Source organism: Heptranchias perlo, chromosome 27 (assembly GCF_035084215.1).
Source record: "Heptranchias perlo isolate sHepPer1 chromosome 27, sHepPer1.hap1, whole genome shotgun sequence".
NCBI lineage: Eukaryota > Metazoa > Chordata > Chondrichthyes > Hexanchiformes > Hexanchidae > Heptranchias > Heptranchias perlo.
This window is the reverse complement of record NC_090351.1, coordinates 42056238-42078841: the sequence shown is the minus strand read 5'-3', so window position 1 is coordinate 42078841 and position 22604 is coordinate 42056238. Positions and strand designations below refer to the sequence as shown.

Here is a 22604-nt window from a genome sequence, read left to right as displayed (position 1 = left end):
CATGAATTTGAACACCTCTATCAAATCTCCCCTTAACCTTCTCTGTTCCAAGGAGAACAACCCCAGCTTCTCCAGTCTTTCCACATAACTGAAGACCCTCAACCCGGTACCATTCCAGTAAATCTCTTCTGCACCCCCTCTAAGGCCTTCACATCCTTCCTAAAGTGTGGTGCCCAGAATTGAACACAATACTCCAGCTGAGGCCTAACCAGTGTTTTATAAAGGTTTAGCATAATTTCCTTGCTTTTGTACTCTATGCTCTCTAACTTAGGGATGCTAAGGCTAATTGTAAAATGACTACTGGCACAGAGTTTACATTAACTAACTTGGTACAGGTAGGAAATCAAACTTGACATCCCCAGCTGTGTTCGATTTAATACCGTGCTGGGTGATGCCATTACTGGCGTGGCTATGGGGGAAGCAAGGTCTGTTATTCTGATTCTTGACAACTAAGTACATTTTGACTAAGGAGGAAGGTAAGATTGGTCAAGTAAATAATGTGCTGGACCATTTGTACAATACTGACTAGTGCTATCTGGCTTGTGCATTATCTGTATAAATTTTGCCTATAGTTTCTTGCTTTTGTACTCTATGCTTCTATAAAGCCAAGGATACTGTATGCTTCCTTAACAGCCAACATATGTGCCTGATGATTCCCTCGGCAAGGTTTCTGCCAATCCATAGGAACATAGGAACAGGAGTAGGCCATTCAGCCCCTCGTGCCTGCTCCGCCATTTGATAAGATCATGGCTGATCTGTGATCTAACTCCATATACCCACCTTTGGCCCATATCCCTTAATACCTTTGATTGCCAAAAAGCTATCTATCTCAGATTTAAATTTAGCAATTAAGCTAGTATCAATTGCCGTTTGCGGAAGACAGTTCCAAACTTCTACCACCCTTTGTGTGTAGAAATGTGTAGAAATGTTTTCTAATCTCGCTCCTGAAAGGTCTGGCTCTAATTTTTAGACTGTGCCTCCCACACCTAGAATCCCCAACCAGCAGAAATAGTTTCTCTCTATCCACCCTATCTCTTCCCCTTAATATCTTTTAAACTTCGATCAGATCACCCCTTAACCTTCTAAACTCCAGAGAATACAACCCCAATTTGTGTAATCTCTCCTCGTAACTTAACCCTTGAAGTCCGGGTATCATTCTAGTAAACCTACGCTGCACTCCCTCCAAGGCCAATTTGTCCTTCTGAAGGTGCAGTGCCCAGAACTGCTCACAGTACTCCAGGTTCGGTCTAACCAGGGTTTTGTATAGCTGCAGCATAACTTCTGCCCCCTTGTACTCTAGTCCTCTAGATATAAAGGCCAGCATTCCATTAACCTTATTGATTATTTTCTGCACCTGTTCATGACACTTCAATGATCTATGTACCTGTACCCCTAGGTTCCTTTGGACATCCACTGTTTTTAACTTTTTACCATTTAGAAACTGTTCTATCCTTTTTTGGTCCAAAGTGGATGACCTCCCATTTGTCTACATTGAATTCCATTTGCCACAGTTTTGCCCATTCATCTAATCTATCAATATCACTTTGTAATTTTATGTTTTCATCTACACTGCTTACAATGCCACCAATCTTGGTGTCATCGGCAAACTTAGATATGAGACTTTTCTATGTCTTCATCTAACTCGTAAATAACTATTGTGAATAATTGAGGCCCCAAGACAGATCCCTGCGGGACTCCACTAGTCACATCCTGCCAATGTGAGTACTTACCCGTTATCCCTACTCTATGTCGCCTTTCGCTCAGCCAACTTCCTAACCAAGTCCGTACTTTTCCCTCGATTCCATGGGCTTCTATCTTAGCTAACAGTCTCTTATGTGGGACCTTATCAAATGCCGTCTGGAAGTCCATAAAAATAACATCCATTGACATTCTCCTGCCCATTACTTTAGTCACCTCTTCAAAAAATTCAATCAGGTTTGTCAGGCATGACCTACCATTCACAAATCCATGCTGGCTCTCTCTGATTAACTGAAAATTCTTGAGGTGTTCAGTCACCCTGTCCTTAATTATAGACTCCAGCATTTTCCCCACAACAGATGTTAGACTAACTGGTCTATAATTCCCTGGTTTCCCTCTCCTTTCTTAAAAAGCGGAGTGACGTGCAATTTTCCAATCTAGAGGGGCAGTTCCTGAATCTAGATAACTTTGCAGATGCCCTAACTATAATCTTTCAATGTGCTCACCTACTTCCTTTAAAACCCTGGGATGGAAACCATCTGGTCCTGGGGATTTGTCACTCTTTAGTGCTATTATTTTCTTCATTACTGTTGCTTTACTTATGTTAATTTTATTGAGTCCCTGTCCCCAATTCAATATTAGTTTTCCTGGGATTTCCGGCATGCTATCCTCTTTCTACTGTAAATACTGACGCAAAGTAATCGTTCAACATGTCCGCCATTGTCAATGACAATACCCCCACTTTCAATTTTTAAGGGGCCAACACTACTCCTGACCACCCTCTTTTTCCTAATATAACTATAAAAGTTCTTCGTATTGGTTTTGATATCCCTTGCGAGTTTCTTTTCATACTCTTTTTGTGGCTCTTACTATCTGTTTTGTGACCCTTTGTTGATCTTTGTATCTTTGCCATTCGCCAGGATCTGTGCTGTTTTTTTGCCTTTTTGTATGCCCTTTCCTTATGTCTTATACTGTCCCTTACCTCTTTAGTTGTCCATGGCTGTTTTTTTGGCAAGTAGAGTTCTTGCCCCTCAGGGGTATAAACTGATTCTGTATCACGTTAAATGTTTCTTTAAACATTTCCCACTGATCATGAGTCGTTTTACCCATTAACAGATTTGCCCAGTTTAGTGTGGACAGTCTCTGTCTCATCCCATTGAAGTCGGCCTTACCCAAGTCTGGAATCTTAGCAGCTGACTCACTTTTTTCCCTTTCAAACATTACATTGAACTTGATCATGTTATGATCGCTATTGGATAGATGGTCATGTACAGTTAAACCATTAACTAAATCTGGTTCAATACTCATTACTAAATCTAGTATGGCTTGCCCCCTTGTTGCCTCTAGGACATACTGCTGTGGAAAACTATCCCGGACACACTCAAGAAATTCACTACCTTTCTGACAGTTGCTAGTCTGCTTTCCCCAATCTATGTGAAGGTTAAAGTCCCCCATTAAGAACACTATGCCTTTGTTACACGCTTGTCTAATCTCTGCATTTATACAATCTAGCACTTCAGAGCTGCTGCCAGGGGTCCTATACACAACTCCCACTATAGTCTTAGACCCTTTCCTATGTCTCAATTCAACCCATAAGGTCTCTGTTGGCTGCTTACCTCTCGTTATATCCTCCTTTATCATTAAGGCTACTCCTCCCCCTCTTCCATTTCCCCTATCTCTCCTGTAGACCTTATAACCCGGTGTATTTAGATCCCAATCCTGACCATCCTGCAGTCATGCCTCAGTAATAGCTATCATGTCATACCCTCCAATTTGAACCTGTAGTTCATTAAATTTATTCCTTATACTCCGTGCATTTGTATATAGAACTCTTAGTTGGGCCACGCACCCTAGTCTGACTTTCAGCTTTGATGCTGGGTTAATCGCCTTACGCCTTCTAGTTTTCACTATATGTGTAATGCCTAAAGTACACTTTCTGCTGCTCTACGCATTTCCCTTTTGCTTGTTCTTGAACTACTATTTGTATTGTAAATTTCCCCTGGGTCTTCCCCTCTCTTGCTGCTCTCAACTTTACTCCCTTCTGACTCCCTGATCAGGTTCCCATCCCCCGGCCACTCTAGCTTAAACCTTCCCCAACAGCACTAGCAAACACCCCCTGTCTAAAACTTTCAGTTGCTTTGTGAGTAACTGCAGGGATTAACAGGTCATCCTACTGCTCAAAGTACGTGGTGTTACAGCTCCAGGTCTGCAATACTCGAGATTTTTTTTTAAACTGCTAAGGAGCAGCTTCTGAGCTGGATTATCCTTTACTCTTATCTGGGCTACTTCTGGGCCTTTGCCAATGCAGCTCAGAGCCATTTGAGCAGACTTGTGATGGCACTCTGCCAACTTCCTTAATTAGGGAGTTGCTTGACTTTTTTTCTCATCTTCCCACTGGGGTGCTGCAGGGCTCAGTACTAGGTCCCTTGCTTTTTGTGATTATATATTAATGATTTGGACTTAAATGCAGGTGGCATGATTAAGAAGTTTGCAGATGATACAAAAATTGGCCTTGTGGTTGATAGTGAGGAGGAAAGCTGTAGACTGCAGGAAGATATCAATGGACTGGTCAGGTGGGCAGAAAAGTGGCAAATGGAATTCAATCTGGAGAAGTGTGAGGTAATGTATTTGGGGAGGGCAAACAAGGCAAGGGAATACACAATAAATGGGAGGATACTGAGAGGTGTAGAGGAAGTGAAGGTAGCAGGACAGGTAGATAAGGTGGTTAAGAAGGCATATGGAATACTTTCCTTTATTAGCCGAGGCATAGAATATAAGAGCAGGGATGTTATGCTGGAACTGTATAAAACACTGGTCAGGCCACAGCTTGAGTACTGTGTACAGCTCTGGTCACCAAATTACAGGAAGGGTGTAATTGCACTAGAGAGGGTGCAGAGGAGATTTACAAGGATGTTGCCAGGACTGGAGAATTTTAGCTATGCGGAAAGATTGGATAGGTTGGGGTTGTTCTCTTTGGAACAGAGGAGGCTGAGGGGTGATTTAATTGAGATGTATAAAATTATGAGAGGCCTAGTTAGAGTGGATAGGAAGGACCTATTTCCCTTAGTAGTGAGGTCAATAACCAAGGGGCATAGATTTAAAGTGATTGGTAGAAGGATTAGAGGGGAGTTGAGGATTTTTTTCACCCAGAGGGTGGTGGGGGTCTGGAACTCACTGCCTGAAAGGGTGGTAGAGGCAGAAACCCTCAACTCATTTAAAAAGTACCTGGATGTGCACCTGAAGTGCTGTGGCCTACAAGGCTACGGACCAAGTGCTGGAAAGTGGTATTAGGCTGGGTGGCTTTTTTTTTGGCTGGCATGGACTCAGTGGCCTGAATGGCCACCTAAATTTTCTGATTTGTATTGTGCAACTGATAGCAATTTAATAAGGTGGGGCATTGACCCAGTGCGTGTGTGCACGCTGTCATCCACGCTGGATCCGAGAAACACACCGGGCATAGAGGCGTACTTTGTAAGGACAGGTTGCATAAACTTGGCACGCAAACTGGAATACTCTCGTTCTTCCTTTTGTCTTTTTCCTCCCAAAAAAAATGAGGCTGTGGAAGCCAGGACAGTGCAGCTTTCATGGCTGATAGTCTTACCTAACAAAAATCTATCGAGGGCTATGGAACAGAGGTACAGATCAGCCATGATCTGATTGAATGATGGAACAGGCTTAAGGAGCTGAATGGCCTCCCACTGTCCCTATGTTCCATTAGAAGTGAGTTGTGCTTGATGCTGAGACCCCCCCTCCCCCCACCTGACTGCCTTAATATTTGGGACCTCATTGAGCCTCGAACAGGCTCCAAGACCCTTGCGCACTTCCTGTCCACATTCCTGCACTCGGCACATCAGGCATGGAGTAGGCCTCGCGCTTCTGTGCCTCGTAATACAGGGCACCGGCAATGAAATGCTACACTGCTTCAGGTGCCCTTTCGGCTCCTGTATACTTTCAAATATACAAGTTGGGGACCGGGTTGCATAAAAGCCCATAATATGTTAATATAATCAGGGTTGTCAGGCTGGAGAATGGAACATTTTGTCAACTAAGGGTTGACTTTCTGCACTTGCACTCAGTGCAGAGCAATGCACGTTAGTAATACATAATGGGCAGTGTGAGTCTCTCAGGAACAGGGGATATGATTGTATTCATCTATGTTATTTGCCTCAACTACTTGTGGTAGCGAGTTCCACATTCTCATCACTGAGTAAAGAAGTTTCTCCTGAATTTCCTATTGGATTTATTAGCGACTATTTTATATTTGTGACCTCTAGTTTTGGACTCCTCCACAAAGGCACAGCATAGATAAAATATTTGCATATCAAATCTCTTCATAATCTTAAAGACCTCTATCAGGTCACCCCTCAGCCTCCTCTTTTCTAGAGAAAAGAGCCCCAGCCTGTTCAGCCTTTCTTGGTAAAGAAATCCTCTCAATTCTGGTATCATCCATGTGAATCTTCTTTGCACCTTCTCCAATGCCTCTATATCCTTTCTATAATATGGAGACCAGAACTGTGCACAGTGCTCCAACTGTGGTTTAACCAAGGTTCTATACAAGTTTAACATAACTTAGAATCATAGAAATTTACGGCACAGAAGGAGGCCATTCGGCCCATATTGTCAGTGCCAGCTGAAAAAGAGCTATTCAGCCGAATCCCACTTTCCAGCTTTTGGTCCGTAGCCTTGTAGGTTACGGCACTTCACATATATATCCAAGTACTTCATAAATGAGTTGAGGGTTTCTGCCTCTACCACCCTTTCAGGCAGTGAGTTCCAGACCCCTACCACCCTCTGAGTGGAAAAAATTACTCCTCAACTCCCCTCTAATCCTTCTACCAATTAATTTAAATCTATGCCCCCTGGTTGTTGACCTCACTACTAAGGGAAATAGGTCCTTCCTATCCACTCTATCTAGGCCCCTCATAATTTTATACACCTCAATTAAATTGCCCCTCAGCCTCCTCTGTTCCAAAGAAAACAATCCCAGCCTATCCAATCTTTCCTCATAGCTAAAATTCCTCAGCCCTGGCAACATTCTCGTAAATCTCCTCTATACCATCTAGTGCAATCACAACTTTCCTGTAATGTGGTGACCAGAACTACGCAGTAGTCAAGCTGTGGCCTAACCAGTATTTTATGCAGTTCCAGCATAACCTCCCTGCTCTTGTATACTATGCCTTGGCTAATAAAGCAAAGTATTCACATAAAGATTGGCAGGCAAAACTGTAATTGAACAGTGGATGGCCTTTAAAGAGGAGATGATTCAGGTACAGACGAGTACATTCCAATGAGGGAGAAAGGTAGGGCAACTAAAGCCAGAGCTCCCTGGATGATAAAGGAGGTACAGAATAAGATGAAACGGGAAAAAAGGGGCATATGACATGTCAGGCTGATAACACAAGCAGAATATAGAAAGTTCAGAGGGGAAGTGAAAAAGGAAATAAGAGGGGCAAAGAGTGAGTATGAGAATAGACCAGCGACCAACATAAAAGGGAATCCAAAAGTCTTCTACAGACATGTCAACAGTAAACGGGTAGTAAGAGGAGGGGTGGGGTCGATTAGGGACCATAAAGGAGATCTGCTCATGGAGGTAGTGGACATGGCTGAAGTACTAAATAAGTACTTTGCATCGGTCTTTACCAAGGAAGAAGGTGCTGCCAGAGTCTCAGTAAAGGAAGTTATAGTTAAGATACTGGATGGGCTAAAAATTGAGAAAGAAGAGGTGCTAGAAAGGCTAGCTGTACTTAAAGTAGATAAGTCACCTGGTCCGGATGGGGTGCACCCTAGGATGCTGAGGGAAGTAAGGGAGGAAATTGTGGAGGTACTGGCCATAATCTTCCAGACATCTGTAGATATGGGGGTGGTGCCAGAGGACTGGAGAATTGCAAATGTTACACCCTTGTTTAAAAAAAGTGTAAGGATAAACCCAGCAACTGTAGGCCAGTCAGTTTAACCTCGTGGTTGGGGAAACCTTTGGAAACGATAATCCGGGACAGAATTAAGTCACTTGGACGAGTGTGGATTGATTAGGGAAAGCCAGCATGGATTTGTTAATGGCAAATCCTGTTTAACCAACTTAATAGAGTTTTTTGATGAGGTAACATAGAGGGTAGATGAGGGCAATGCAATTGATGTGGTGTATATGGATTTTCAAAAAGCATTTGATAAAGTGACACGTGGTAGGCTTGCTATTAAGATTGCGGCCCATGGGATAAAGAGGGCAGTAGCAACATGGATACAGAATTGGCTAAATGACAGGAATCAGAGAGTAGTGGTGAACTGTTGTTTTTCGGACTGGAGGGAGGTGTGCAGTGGTGTTCCTCGGGTCAGTGCTGGGACCTCTGCTTTTCTTGATATATATTAATGGCTTGGACTTGAGTACAGGGCACAATTTCAAAATTTGCAGATGACACAAAACTTGGAAGGATAGTGAACAGTGAGGAGGATGGTGATAGACTTCAAGAGGATATAGACAGGCTGGTGGAATGGGCGGACACTTGGTAAATGAAGTTTAACGCGGAAAAATGAGGAGAGACAATATAAACTAGAGGGCACAATTCTAAAAGGGGTGGGGGAACAGGGGGATCTGGGGATGTGTGCATAAACCATTGAAGGTGGCAGGGCAGGCTGAGAAAGTGGTCTATAAAAGCACACGGGGTCCTGGGCTTTATAAATAGAGGCATAGAGTACAAAAGCAAGGAAGTCATGATGAACCTTTATAAAACACTGGTTCGGCCATAACTGTAGTATTGTGTCTAGTTCTGGGCACCGCACTTTAGGAAGGATGTGAAGGCCTTGAAGAGGGTGCAGAAGAGATTGACTAGAATGATTCCAGGGATGAGGGACTTAAATTATGTGGATAGACTGGAGAAGCTGGGATTGTTCTCCTTGGAACAGAGAAGGTTGAGGGGAGATTTGATCGAGGTATTCAAAATCATGAGTCTAGACAGAGTGACTAGAAAGAAACTGTTCCCATTGGCAGAAGGGTCAAGAACCAGAGGGCATAGATTTAAGGTGATTGTCAAAAGAACCAAAGGTGATATGAGGAAAAACTTTTTACCCAGCGAGTGGTTAGGATCTGGAATGCACTGCCTGAGGGAGTGATGGAGGCAGATTAAACAAAGAAATGTGCAGGGCTACAGGGATAGGGCGGGGCAGTGGAACTAGCTAGATTGCTCGTGCGTAGAGCCGATGCGGACTCGTTGGGGCGAATGGCCTCCTTCCGTGCTGTAACCTTCTATGATTCCATATGCCTTCTTAACCACCTTATCTACCTGTCCTTTAGGGATCTGTGGATATACAATTCAAGGTCCTTCACTTCCTCTACACCTTTCAGTATCCTCCCATTTATTGTGTACTCCCTTGCCTTATTTGCCCTTCCCAAATGCATTATCTCACACTTCTCCGGATTGAATTCCATGGGTCACTTTTCTGTCCATCTGACCAGTTGATTGATATCTTCCTGTAGTCTACAGCTTTCACCCTCACTATCAATCACACGGCCAATTTTTGTATCATCTGCAAACTTCTTAATCGTGCCCCAATTAAGATTAATAGATGAAGGCACAAATTTGCATTAATTGTCTTTTTTAAAGAAATAACTGGTTGTGAGGGTGAGGCTGTCCCTGTGAATTTCACTCTCTGCACCTGAGTTTTAGCTGCAGTCGAGAAAATGAAGCCTAACATTGACTGTAGCAGGAACACCTGGTATTCTGCAACAGTGTCGATGTAGCTGGAATGTTGAAGTGACAGATGGACAGCTGATGCTTCATTCGGATAGCCTAGAAGGGATCCACGGTAGATTATTAATACCTAATTTAATATACAAGCCTTCTGTCTACCTCATGCTTAAGCCTGTTAAATGTTTGAGTAGGAGTGGAGAAATCATCTTAAAAGTTTACATCACAGAAGGAGGCAATTTGACAATCTTTCCTCCAAGTTTCCAGAACTAATCCCACAGCCCTGATCTATTCCTTTTGCTTGTAGAATCATAGAAAGATACAGTACAGGAGGAGACCACTCGGCCCATTGTGTCCATGCCGGCTTTTTAAAAGAGATATCCAATTAGTCCCATTCCCCTGGTCTTTCCCTATAGCCCTGTAAATTTTTCCCCTTCAAGCATTTATCCAATTCCCTTTTGAAAGTTACTATTGAATCTGCTTCCACCGCCCTTTCAGGCAGCGTGTTCCAGATGATAACAACTCGCTGCGTTTATTTTTTAAAAAATTCTTCTTGTGCCGATTACCGTAAACCCTTCATGATTTTGAACACCTCTATCACATCTCCTTTTAACTTTCTCTGCTCTAAGGAGAACAACCCCAACTTCTCCAGTCTCTCCACGTAACTGAAGTCTCTCTTCCTCGGACAATTGAGGTAAATCTCTTCTGCATCCGTTCCAAGGCCTTGACATCCTTCCTAAAGTGTGGTGCTCAGAATTGAACACAATACTCCAGCTGGGGCCTAACCAGCGTTTTATAGAGGTTTAACATAACTTCCTTGCTTTTGTACTCTATTAATAAAGCCCAGGATCCCATATACTTTTTTAACAGCCTTCTCAACTTTTCCTACCACCATCAAAGATGTGTATGCATACACCCCCAGGCCTCTGTTCCTGCACACCCTTTAAAATTGTTCCATTTAGTTTATATTGCCTCTCTTGATTCTTCCTTCCAAAATGAATCATAGAACTTTAAAGCACAGGAAGTTGTTAATTGCAAGGCACTGCATTTACAGAAGCCAGCTTCATGCTATTGATAGCTACGTTCTGGTGAATCTGCTGTGTAGTTGGTTGCAGCTAGGCCTGGTTAATAGTAAGTGGTGCATCTGACCGAGGGAGACCAGGGCCTCTGCTTTGGGCTGCAATTCTAAAATGGGAAAGCTTCTCTTGACCAGTTGGTGTGAGGTGGCCTGAACCTGCTGTCTGTCAGGTGGACTCTATTGTTAAGATGGCCTGCAGTTTAAATGGAGAATTTGGACTGATTTTCATCAGCCTACTGGCAATGAACGGTTCTTGTCTCATTGTTTGCAAATGGGATATGCTTGTTTTAGTTTCTATTGATTTGATTTTGCAGCATGAAAATAATAATGTATTCCTTTTCAATTGTGTATTTTCTTGTGCACCTTAGAAGAACCAAGGTGCAAGACAGCACAAGTTTGAAAAGAGTAGGAAAGATTACTGGGTGTTACTTAACCATTACCTCCTGATTTTCCAAGCTTGGTTTTAAAAAAAATTGTCAGAGGAAGGAACACCCCATGGCTGTAGCTGTGAGGGATTTCATGGCTTTCAGGTATGGGAAAGAATGAACCCAAGTAGGAGTTGGTGTGATGGATCTTAATATCAACACAATGAGGATGTAGGGATATGGAATAGTGTGGTGTATTTACAGTTTAGGAGAGACACAGAAGAAAATTCAAAGCCGCTCTGAGTGTAGTAGCACCGATTTTTAAAATATAGATTGTACAGCATTGAATGATGGTGGTCAGAGATGGATTATTGAAGAGTTTGCTCACTGTTGCTCCATGTTTTCTGATTCTGGGAAAGACAAAGCTGAAAATTCCAGTCTCTGGACTGGAAATCAGTGTTCCACCAGGGCGAGGGGGTGGGGCAGGGCAGGGCGAGATCTGAAGATGAACTTCCGGTTCCTCTTGTAAACACAGATGGGCAACAGCTGCACAGGAAGCTTCCTGTATGTCTGAGCACAGCACTGTCACCACTCGCTGGTCCCAGTCTAGTGAATTGGTGCTAATTTGAAGTCCTGATGAGGTGCCTGTTGATTCCTATTACACTTGCATTTCAATTTGCAACTCAAACAAGCAAACTTGCATTTATATTTAGTAGCTTCTTGTCCCCTTTTTGTATCTGTTTTTGCATTCCTTTATAGCTGGGATGTTCAAGCATTTTATCTTCACAGGTTCCACATTGTGTACTCTGGAGCCTGGCAGGGAGGTTTGAATCCATACTTCTGTTCATTTGTGTATATTTCAAATTGTTGATACCATCAGATCTTGGTGTCCTGATTTAGAATTTGTCTGCCAGTTAGGCAGCAGCATTCAATACAGCCCTTTCCAAACCTCCAGGGCCACAAAACTCAAACAGGACAAACCAGCGAATAAGAAATGCAAGAATAAATTGTTAGCTGGGTTGATGGGCTGTGTTTCATGAGCTGCAGGTCTCTAGCTGCCTTTGCTGTATAGTGTTTTGTAATTGAGGATAAACTTGATCATCTTCATGTTGCACTTGTGGTTGTAAATTTTTTAACTTTTTCACTGGGGTTAGTTATGAATATTGTAAATTATTGGATAAAATGGGGAATCTTTGGTCTTGGTGACAGAGCACAAGCTTTTAAAGCTGATAAACCTGGGTTTAAATGCAGTTCAGATGGGTATAATGGAAGCATCTTTTGGTAGGAGGGTGAAAAAGTTTCACTTAGTGTAGGAAGAGGTGGCGGGGTCATCAAGCAGATAATTTATTGCAAATCATGAGTAATTTATCACTGCTGCTTCCTCTTAACTAAGGAATATGACAAGTTGATTTAAAACGGACAGTTTTAACACCGTGTTCTATTAATTCTGCACTTGGATTTTTCCAACAGTGTGCAGGAGTTATCTATTTGTGCACTTTCATGAGGTGATTTATCTAACCTTGCCGTTTCTTCCCCACTGACTCTACCCCCTTAGAACACAGCTGAGATTAGGAAGTCACTCTGGGAAGGAATTTCCGATATGAATCTTCTTGTTTTGTTCGTCATAACCCTCTGGGTTTTCCCCCTGCTGTCCCTATGTGGGCTTATAGTGGGGTACGGGTTCCATGGGCGCGCTCTCGTGCCTGGGGTACCATTGAGCCTAGACGGGGGAGTGTCAGCAGGATGTTCAGACATGGGTGCAGGATAAGAAACCTCGCAACCAACCTTTAATCTTGTCCTTGTCTCCTTCTCTCCTCCTTTCCTCCCTTCTCCTCCCCGCGCGCCCTCCCCCAATCAAAATTCAGACGTGGGTACTTTACAGCAAGAGTTGTTGGACCGCAATTGGGAACGGAAACCCTGGCTGACGCTTTTTTTTTCATATTGCAATGGCGTCGTGATTTGGATTACCAACTGTGCCAATACATTGTCCCATAGTCACTTTAGTGTAGAGATGTTTTTGAGGGTTTTTTCAATTTTATTGTTACAAAATGTGGGAAATTGTACAGCTTTTACATTCCAAAGACAATTTAATTAATCTGGAAGAAAAAAATCTTTTTGGTGTATTCCATTCAGAACCTGCCATTTGCACTAAGGTTGGCTCCACATGCGATTGGTTGAGACAGAGAAATCTGAAGCCATTCCTGCTGCCTAAAGCTGTTGATATTTAGTTCCACACGCTCCTGCTGACCCCACGCTCACCTTTACCATTGCCATTTATGATAAGTTGGTTCAGTTGTTTGGGATTGTAGTCTGTCACTTTTGATTCAAAAGATATGGGCTTGTCATAACCTGTGAATCTGTGCACCGTATGCTGATGGAGCTCTCTCCTCGGATGAGACATCACATTCTGGTCTCTGTGATGGACCATGACAATCTCGTGGAAGTAGTAGTAAATTTACCGATGACTTGCAGCTGTCTGGGCAAATAATGAGTAGAAAGCAGACTGATTGGTCCAAATTTCTCTGAAGATAATCAATTGGGTAGATGGGCTGATAGATTTACTGTGGATAAATGTAAGCTAGTGCATATAACAGTAACCGTGTAAAAAGGGTCCTGTTGCGATGTAGACGTTGCTGGCAAGGCCGGCATTTATTGCCCATCCCTACTTGAGAAGGTGGTGGTGAGCCATCTCCTTGAACTGTTGGAGTCCATGTGGTGAAGGTTCTCCCACAGTGCTGTTAGGGAGGGAGTTCCAAGATTTTGACCCCGCGACAATTAAGGAATGACTATATATGTCCAAGTCAGCATGGTGTGTGACTGGGAGGGGAACATTGAGGTGGTGGGGTTCTCATGTATCTGCTGCTCTTGTTCTTCTAGGTGGTGGAGGTTGCGGGTTTGGGATTGGGTGAGGCCTAATCCCATAGAGATAAATGAAGTGCTTTCCCTCAATTCAGTACAATAACCAAATTTACACTATATGCTAACTGGATTGACTGCTTATAAAGTGTTCGTAGAATCGAAGAATGATACAGCACAGAAGGCGGCTCGGCCCATCTTGCAGCTTCTTTCAGCATGTTCTTAAGCACAGTTCTTGGTATATATGAGATTATTCTCATGGGGCTCTATTTGCCCTTCAAGAATATGGGCACAGCGAATAGAAGTTGAAGATCTCGAGAGTCATATAGTGTAGTTTCATAGTATGATATAGCACAGAAGGCGGCCATTCGACCCATCGTGCCTGTGCTGGCTCTTTGAAAGAGCTGTTTCCCATAGCCCTGTCATTTTTTTTTCCCTTTTGAAAGTCATTAAATTTGTTTCCACTGCTGTTTTCAGGCAGTGAATTCCAGATCATAACTTGCTGTGTTTTTAAAAAAAATGTTTCCTCATGTCACCGCTGGTTCTTTTGCTGATCGCCTTAAATCTGTGTCCTCTGGTTACTGACCCTTCTGCCACTGGAAACAGTTTCTCCTTATTTACTCTGTCAAAACCATTCATGACTTTGAACACCTCTATCAAATATCCCCTTAACCTTCTCTGCTCTAAGGAGAACAACCCTAGCTTCTTTATGTAGACGTGAAGAGTTGCTGTAGAGCAGTGGATAACACACCCCTGTGTTTTAGTTGGAAATAGAAGCAGGAAATGCAAAGAAAGTGCAGAGGTATTCTGTATTTTAAAAAAAATTAGTATTGGACAAAAATGGTGCAGTGGTTATTTAATATACAGATTTTTATAGTTACTGTTGTGAAATATCAATTGCATTGCTATGGTCTTTTGTATTCAGTTTTAAAACAATAGTTTTCAGGCAAACTGTTAAATTTTAACTTGTTAGTTAACAATGAGCATCAGACTGATCCTAAAAGGGTTACCACAACTTTAAAATATACATCTCGCAGGATGAAAATTCTGTCTTTGCTACACGGGGATTGATGATTAAAGTGATATTATCAGCACTGTTTTAAGCTTGTAGGCAAAGTAGGGGTAGTTCTTCTTTTAAAGGAGGGAATTGATAGTTGGGGAGTCCATGATTGAATATTTATACATGAACTCTAGGATAGAGTGAGTTTCGTGGGCTGAATGGCCTTTTCTCACTCTGGACTTTGTTAAAGAAAAGCCATCCAAAGCTTGTCTTTCCTCCTCCCCACACACTCCTCATATGCTCTCTGTTTATCTGCGTTTCCCTTTCCTTCGTGCCATGTGTGTGTCAGCATCTCTTGCACCCTCTGTCTATCTCTCTTTTTTTGTTTCTGTGTGACATTTGCAGTCTTGCCAATACACACCCTTTATGTCTCTTTCCAGCAATTTGGAACATAAATATATGTAGGAAAAGGTTATTTGGCCCAAAGAGCTGTATATTTTCCACTGAACAACTCTATCTTCTCACAATATCCCTCAGTACTTTCCCTCTTCAGAAACTCTGAACCTATTTATACCATTCACTTCAATGTCCTTCCTGGGTAACTCTTTCCCCAGTTCTATTGGTTGAACCTCCTCATCATCATAGGAAAATGGAGCCTGTTCTGTATAAATAATAGCTGAACATCACTCTTTTTAGACGACATAATTACCCTGTTAAAAAGTGCTGATTTCAACTCTTGGAATCAGACAAAAGATTAATTCCTACACAATGAAAAGCTGTTTCATAACTAAACATTTGGTACAGAATTAAGCTGATCTTGCCAAATCCAAGATTAAGTGAAGTAATGGCTTTTGTTTCCTGGAGTGTAGTTGGCAATAAATTGCTCCAGTACTGATTAAATCGTTTAGTCTTTAAATCAAAGAGATGTTTCCACATTTATTTAGGTAGAGTTCTTAATAGCTGCTTTAGCATTATTACTGCAGTAATAAATACTTATTTTAAATTGCCTTGTGTTCTTGCAGAATATTATAAATTGGAACTTGCCATCTATTTCATTTAGAAATGTTTTCATTTATATTGTAATGCTTGTTTTACTATGGCTCGCAAAGGAAGCCTCATAAGGTAATGAGGGAGGCTATTGATTAAAACTAAGAGGCAATATTTCTTTTATCTGTGGTTATAGTTCTGCTGCAACAATTTTTTTTTCTCTTCACCAGGTAAAGGTGCAGTTCAATAGGCGATGGCCACCCTCATACCTCCCCCAAGTGCTTATCCTTCATGTGTGAGCCTTGACGGTGAGTTTCAGCAGGCTGTTTGATCATGTGTGTGGCACAGCCAAACGTGATTCTTCCCACAGGGTGTTCGCCTGTTCCAGCACGCTGGGGAAGATGAGAACCCTGGATTTTCTTTCCCTTCTCTAACCCTGGGGCGTTGAGAACAATTGCGGCCAACTTTGATGCCACCCTAGCTGCGATCAGTCAACTACAAAGACACTAGACGTCAAACCTGGAACCTTCCTGGTCTGGTTGGCTTGGTTCCACACTGGGTATCGAATTTGCCAACTGAGCAATATGGGGAGTTTTGGAGATTTTTTTTAAAAAAAGCACGAGGTGCTGGGTGTGAAGTTGGGAAGGTTGCAGGACCAGTTGGTAAGAGCAACAGTTGGAGTCCGTACTGTGACGCGCACCGAATTGGTCAGCCAGCATAACTCTACTCGCTATAAATCCACATGCATTCACCAGCCCACCAACCCAGTCGCTCTCTCCCAAAGACATCAGCCCATTGCTAAACAAGAGGCCTGAGCGCACTTGTGTACTGGGTACTTTCCATTAGAACCTGTTATGAGGACAGCTGGAGAGTCTGGCTGGTGATGTTGGCAATAATGTCGTCCTCTCACCAACACCCCCCAGCCCACACAAATGTAGTTATCAAAGTAACTCCATCCTGCCAGTAATGCTCTGTAGCTGACCAGACTTGAGTGTCCGTTTGCTTCCAAATGAAGCACTGTATATTATTAACCACCTGAAGTTACCTTCCCTAAACGTGTTGCGTGGGTATTGAGCCATGCCTTCCTGCTCCGTAGCAAGTTTCTAGACCTGCCTTAAGACTCCTTTGCTATAGTGTGACGGGTGTACGGTCACTCTCCACCTGCCACAGTCTGCGGACTAGGTCAGACTGGATCACAAAGATCGTTGCAGGTGAGGGAGGTTGTTTGTCCAATTTAGCTCATCCTTCCACAGAAACCCACAACCCAGTCTCTTGAATGGTTGGTTCATATTGAGTGTGTGCTGTTTGTTAAAAGGACTTTGGGCCTGATTTTTGTCAGTGCTAATGTACTTTTACATATTCTTGACTGGTTGGAGGAGAGGAATGAATGCTTATGGCTTTTTATTGTATCGGTGTTTTGTGAAACCAGTCTGGGGGGTGGGAGGAGAACTAGTGACACTGAATAACTTACTGCAGTTTACACCTGATAATTCAGAGGTTTTTTATGCCATGTAACACAGCAAAGTGGGAATTTAGTGCTTAAAACCAATTGAATTATCAGGTGATTTGAACTGAGCAACTTTGAATTAAGATAAGTAGTGAAATTTGTTTTAAAATGGGGCATAAATAGCTGGCTATTGACTGCACCAATCTCCCTCATGGACCAGTGGGTAATTGCACTGTCCGCTGTAGAACTGAGTTGTCCAGAACAGGATGGTAATGGGTTTGGTGCCCAGGCTGTAATGAGTCAGCTGATTTTAGCAAAGGTGCTATGTGGGCCTTGGTTGGTCACATGGCTCCTGGGATAGGGGAGGAAAAGAATTCAGCCAGGGTTTCTGCTCCTGATTGTTTTCCTGCTGGAAAGCGAGCATGGCATTGGGCTTGGCTGGAATGCCCCAATGGTAAATTAGTTTGCTGATGCTCACTGTCCAGGTACAAGTGAAGAATGGGCACTAGCATGAAGTACAGAGGGCAGCTAGTGCCCTAGAAAGCAAAACCCCGCTCAGACGGGTAGCAGAGGGAGGGGGGAACCCTGGGTGGGCAGCGGGGGGAGGGGGAGGGGGAGGGGGAGGGAAACCCTGGGTGGGCAGCGGGGGGAGGGAGGGCAGAATTTTCAGAGGCAAGCTGGTATATGGTGGAATGAAAATCCAATTCCTGAAAACATTTTGAAAGAATTCAGTTAGAATCCCAGCTCCGACACATGCTGCACGTGCAGTATTATAATCCCACCTGTGGGATGTATAATTCCACACATCCTACCCTCATACAGGTACTTCCTTATGAGACATATAAGCTTTGGGAGCCCAAGGGGCCACATTTAGAATAAGTGGGACTTACATTAGGCCTTTAGATAGTCTTCAGAATTAGTGCCTGCTTTGGCAATTGGAAATAGAAAGGATGAGGCAGTGTACATGGGAGCAAGTTATGCCCGAGTCAGATCAAAGAATAATGAATACCAGATTGCAAACACTAATGTTATCGGGGCATGAGATCCAGTGATATCCAAAATGATGAGAAGTAAGCTGAAGTAATTCGTAACTGACATCACAACTCAAATGAGGTTACTGCTTTGCAGTTCTAACTCTTTTTTTCTTCCTTCCAATTTTTATTCCCTTACTGTTCAGCAGCACCTTTAACCTAGTGAAACATCCCAAAGTGCTTCACAGAGCCAAACACTGATGCTGAGCAATGGTGGAGGAAAACCTGGGGGTGGCTAAACGTGGTTTTTAAAAAAAAAGTAAGTTTGGAGGACGGGAGAGTGTAACGAGGGGACGGGTTTAGGGAGGCAAGTTTTGGTGTGGGGCTGAAGGATTTTCTAGCACAGATGGACTGGAGTGAGGGGATGGATAGGAGGCAAGAATTTTGCTCGAATATGACCGCTCGCGTGGTTTAATTTTATGGATAGCGACAACCCCCAGGTCCTTATCCATGTGTCATTTCTTTCTCTGGGTGTTTGGGGCTATTGGTTGTGATGGTCATTGAGGCTGAGCCCAGACCTGACATTCACACTGCAGCAAGGTTACTGAATAGTGATGGGGAACTCTGGTTGTTACCTGGTGCTAGTGTGCCTACTTGCCTCCCTCCCCCACACACACCACCTTAGCTCTGAGGCCCAATACAGCATCCCCATTGACTAAAACCATGACAGCAACTAATTTATGACAGGCCACTCATCAAACCTTTGGAACTGCCTGCTCCTTATATGTGAGCCACCATGGGATGTATTTACTCGGTCATCTTGCATGGTGTTCTTCATTTTTTAATTCTCTGAGCAATGCACTGCAAGGTTTGCACAAATCTCTCCCTTGTATTTTCTTCAACCCTCCAAAGGGAGAAGTGTCTGGCCTTTACTGGGTGCCTCCTACACAGCTGAAATCAGCAACTGCGTAAGGGAGGGAAGGACTTGATCTGTATCCCACTGTGAATAGTGCCCCAAGTGCTGCCTAAACAGAATATCTGCTGAGTTTCTTAATACAGAAACATCTTGGATTCAAGAATGCTGCTTGAGTAGAAATGCAAATTAATGGCTGCTTGAGGTTAGAGTATAAGTGAGAGTGAGGGTCAACCATCTAGAAATCCTAGTCCTATTATGTAGGAAATTGTGGTCTAGGCATGGGTGCATTGAAGTGCCTATTTTTGACATTATGTTCAGCATTTTTTTTTTAAAAGTGGAGAGTTCTGCACTAACCTGGTTCTAGATCATGTTTCAACAGGAGTATTAGTGCCAGGAGACAGTGTGAAAGCTTGGTGGAAGGTGTGTGGCAATGGTGTTAATAATCTGGCCTGGGGCTCATCATCACCTGTGACCTTTGGTAGACCCGTTCACTGCGTGCCCATTTCTGGAATGTGAGTAGAGCTGGGATTTCAGCATCACCTCCACAGAAAGAGAAAGTGACAGAAAACCATTAATGGACAGGGCTAGCTCATCTACACAGCATGTTACTTTCAGCAAATTTGATTTCTTTTGCTTTTCTGCTTTTGTTTTATCAAATCAGAAGAATATAATCGGGTAAAAGCAGGAGCTTGGATTCAACGGAAAAAGAAATATGAACAAGATGAACATCTTGGTGACTAATTGTCTGGTGGATTGAAGATGGGATTTTTTTTTATAAAATTGAACTAGTGGTGAGAATATTTCATTTTTTTTTGCATAATTTTGTGTTTTTTTTTCATAACCCATTACCGGGTCAGTTTAACTGAAATCTAGGGACGATATGAATATGTTGCCTCCCACTGGTGGTATCATATAATCTCCTGGGAGGGGCAAAAATCCAGATGATTAACCCTAGGCCAATTCAGGTACAAAATTGCTGGCAAGCTCCTCCAACCCAGTAATGCGATCAAAACAAGTTCTGAGAGATCACTGTGACCATGTTGTACAAATCCTAGTTCCAACTACCTCATGTACACAGGTAGGATTAGGACCACTGCTCTTTTTGATATATATTAATGCCTGGACTTGGGTATAGAGGGTATAATTTCAAAGTTTGCAGATGACACAAAACTTGGAAATGTAGTAAACAAGGTGGAGGATAGTAACAGACTTCAGGAGGACATAGACAGACTGGTGAAATGGGCAGACACATGGCCGATGAAATTTAAAGCAGAGAAGTGTGAAGTGATGCATTTTGGTAGGAAGAATGAGGAGAGACAAAATAAACTAAATGGTACAGAGAGACTTGGGGGTGCATGTACACAAATCATTGAAGATGGCAGGACAAGAAGGCTTTTTTTAAAAAAAAAAAAGCATATGGGATCCGGGGCTTGATTAATAGAGGCAAAGAGTACAAAAGCAAGGAAGTTATTGTAAACCTTAATAAAACACTCAGCTGGAATATTGTGTTCAATTCTGGGCACTACAATTTAAGAAGGATGTCAAGGCCTTAGAGAGAGTTTTTTTTCGTTCATGGGATGTGGGCCTCGCTAGCAAGGCCAGCATTTATTGCCCATCCCTAATTGCCCTTGAGAAGGTGGTGGTGAGCCGCCGCCTTGAACCGCTGCAGTCCGTGTGGTGAAGGTTCTCCAACAGTGCTGTTAGAGAGTGAGTTCCAGGATTTTGACCCAGTGACGATGAAGGAACGGCGATATATTTCCAAGTCGGGATGGTGTGTGACTTGGAGGGGATAGTGCAGGTGGTGTTGTTCCCATGTGCCTGCTGCCCTTGTCCTTCTTGGTGGTAGAGGTCGTGGGTTTGGGAGGTCCTGTCAAAGAAGCCTTGGCGAGTTGCTGCAGTGCATCCAGTGGATGGTACGCACTGCAGCCACAGTGCGCCGGTGGTGAAGGGAGTGAATGTTGAGGGTGGTGGATGGGGTGCCAATCAAGCGGGCTGCTTTGTCCTGGATAGTGTCAAGCTTCTTGAGTGTTGTTGGAGCTGCACTCATCCAGGCAAGTGGAGAGTATTCCATCATACTCCTGACTTGTGCCTTGTAGATGGTGGAAAGGCTTTGGGGAGTCAGGAGGTGAGTCACTTGCCGCAGAATACCCAGCCTCTGACCTGCTCTTGTAGCCACGGTATTTATATGGCTGTTCTAGTTAAGCTTCTGGTCAATGGTGACCCCCAGGATGTTGATGGTGGGGGATTAGGCGATGGTAATGCCATTGAATGTCATGGGGAGGTGGTTAGACTCTCGCTTGTCGGAGATGGTCATTGCCTGGCACTTGTCTGCCGCGAATGTTGCATGCCACTTATGAGCCCAAGCCTGGATGTTGTCCAGGTCTTGCTGCATGCGGGCAGGGACTGCTTTATTATCTGAGGGGTTGCGAATGGAACTAAATACTGTGTAATCATCAGCGAACATCCCCATTTCTGACCTTATGATGGAGGGAAGGTCATTGATGAAGCAGCTGAAGATGGTTGGGCCCAGGACACTGCCTTGAGGAACTCCTGCAGCAATGGCCTGGGACTGAGATGATTGGCCTCCAACAACTACTACCATCTTCCTTTATGCTAGATATGACTCCAGCCACTGGAGAGTTTTTCCCCCTGATTCCCATTGACTTCAATTTTACTCTGGCTCCTTGGTGCCACACTCAGTCAAATGCTGTCTTGATGTCAAGGGCAATCACTCTCACCTCATCTCTGGAATTCAGCTCTTTTGTCCACGTTTGGACGAAGGCTGTAATGAGGTCTGGAGCCGAGTGGTCCTGGCGGAACCCAAACTGAGCATCGGTGAGCAGGTTATTAGTGAGTAAGTGCCGCTTGATAGCACTGTCGACGACACCTTGCATCACTTTGAACATAAGAACATAAGAAATTGGAGCAGGAGTAGGCCAATCGGCCCCTCGAGCCTGCTCCGCCATTCAATAAGATCATGGCTGATCTGACCCCAACCACAAATCTAAAGAACACAAGAAGTAGGAGCAGGACCCGGCCACACAGCCCCTGGGCCCTCTGCGCCACCCACAGGGCATTGACCGATCCGAACTCAGCTTCATGTCCAATTTCCTGCCCGCTCCCCATAACCCCTAATTCCCTTTACTTCTAGAAAACTGTCTATTTCTGTTTTAAATTTATCTAATGATGTAGCTTCCACAGCTTCCTGGGGCAGCAAATTCCACAGACCGACCACCCTCTGAGTGAAGAAGTTTCTCCTCATCTCAGTTTTGAAAGAGCAGCCCCTTATTCTAAGATTATGCCCCCTAGTTCTAGTTTCACCCATCTTTGGGAACATCCTTACTGCATCCACCCGATCAAGCCCCTTCACAATCTTATATGTTTCAATAAGATCGCCTCTCATTCTTCTAAACTCCAATGAGTAGAGTCCCAATCTACTCAACCTCTCCTCATATGTCCGCCCCCTCATCCCCGCGATTAACCGAGTGAACCTTCTTTGTACTGCCTCGAGAGCAAGTATGTCTTTTCTTAAGTATGGAGACCAAAACTGTATGCAGTATTCCAGGTGCGGTCTCACCAATACCTTATATAACTGCAGCAATACCTC

At 43.5% G+C, this 22604-nt stretch overlaps 1 long non-coding RNA gene across 2 annotated transcripts in view; it reads left to right on the top strand.

Annotated features, from left to right (window-relative positions):
- The window catches only part of LOC137344748 (uncharacterized), a 29278-nt gene extending 9493 nt beyond the window's left edge, over nucleotides 1-19785 (top strand). For both annotated transcript variants that reach the window (XR_010968455.1, XR_010968454.1), the window contains exons 2-4: nucleotides 15894-15971; nucleotides 18291-18400; nucleotides 19659-19785. This is a non-coding gene — a long non-coding RNA (uncharacterized lncRNA). The remainder of the gene's footprint in view (nucleotides 1-15893; nucleotides 15972-18290; nucleotides 18401-19658) is intronic.
- Nucleotides 19786-22604: the final 2819 nt, after the last annotated feature.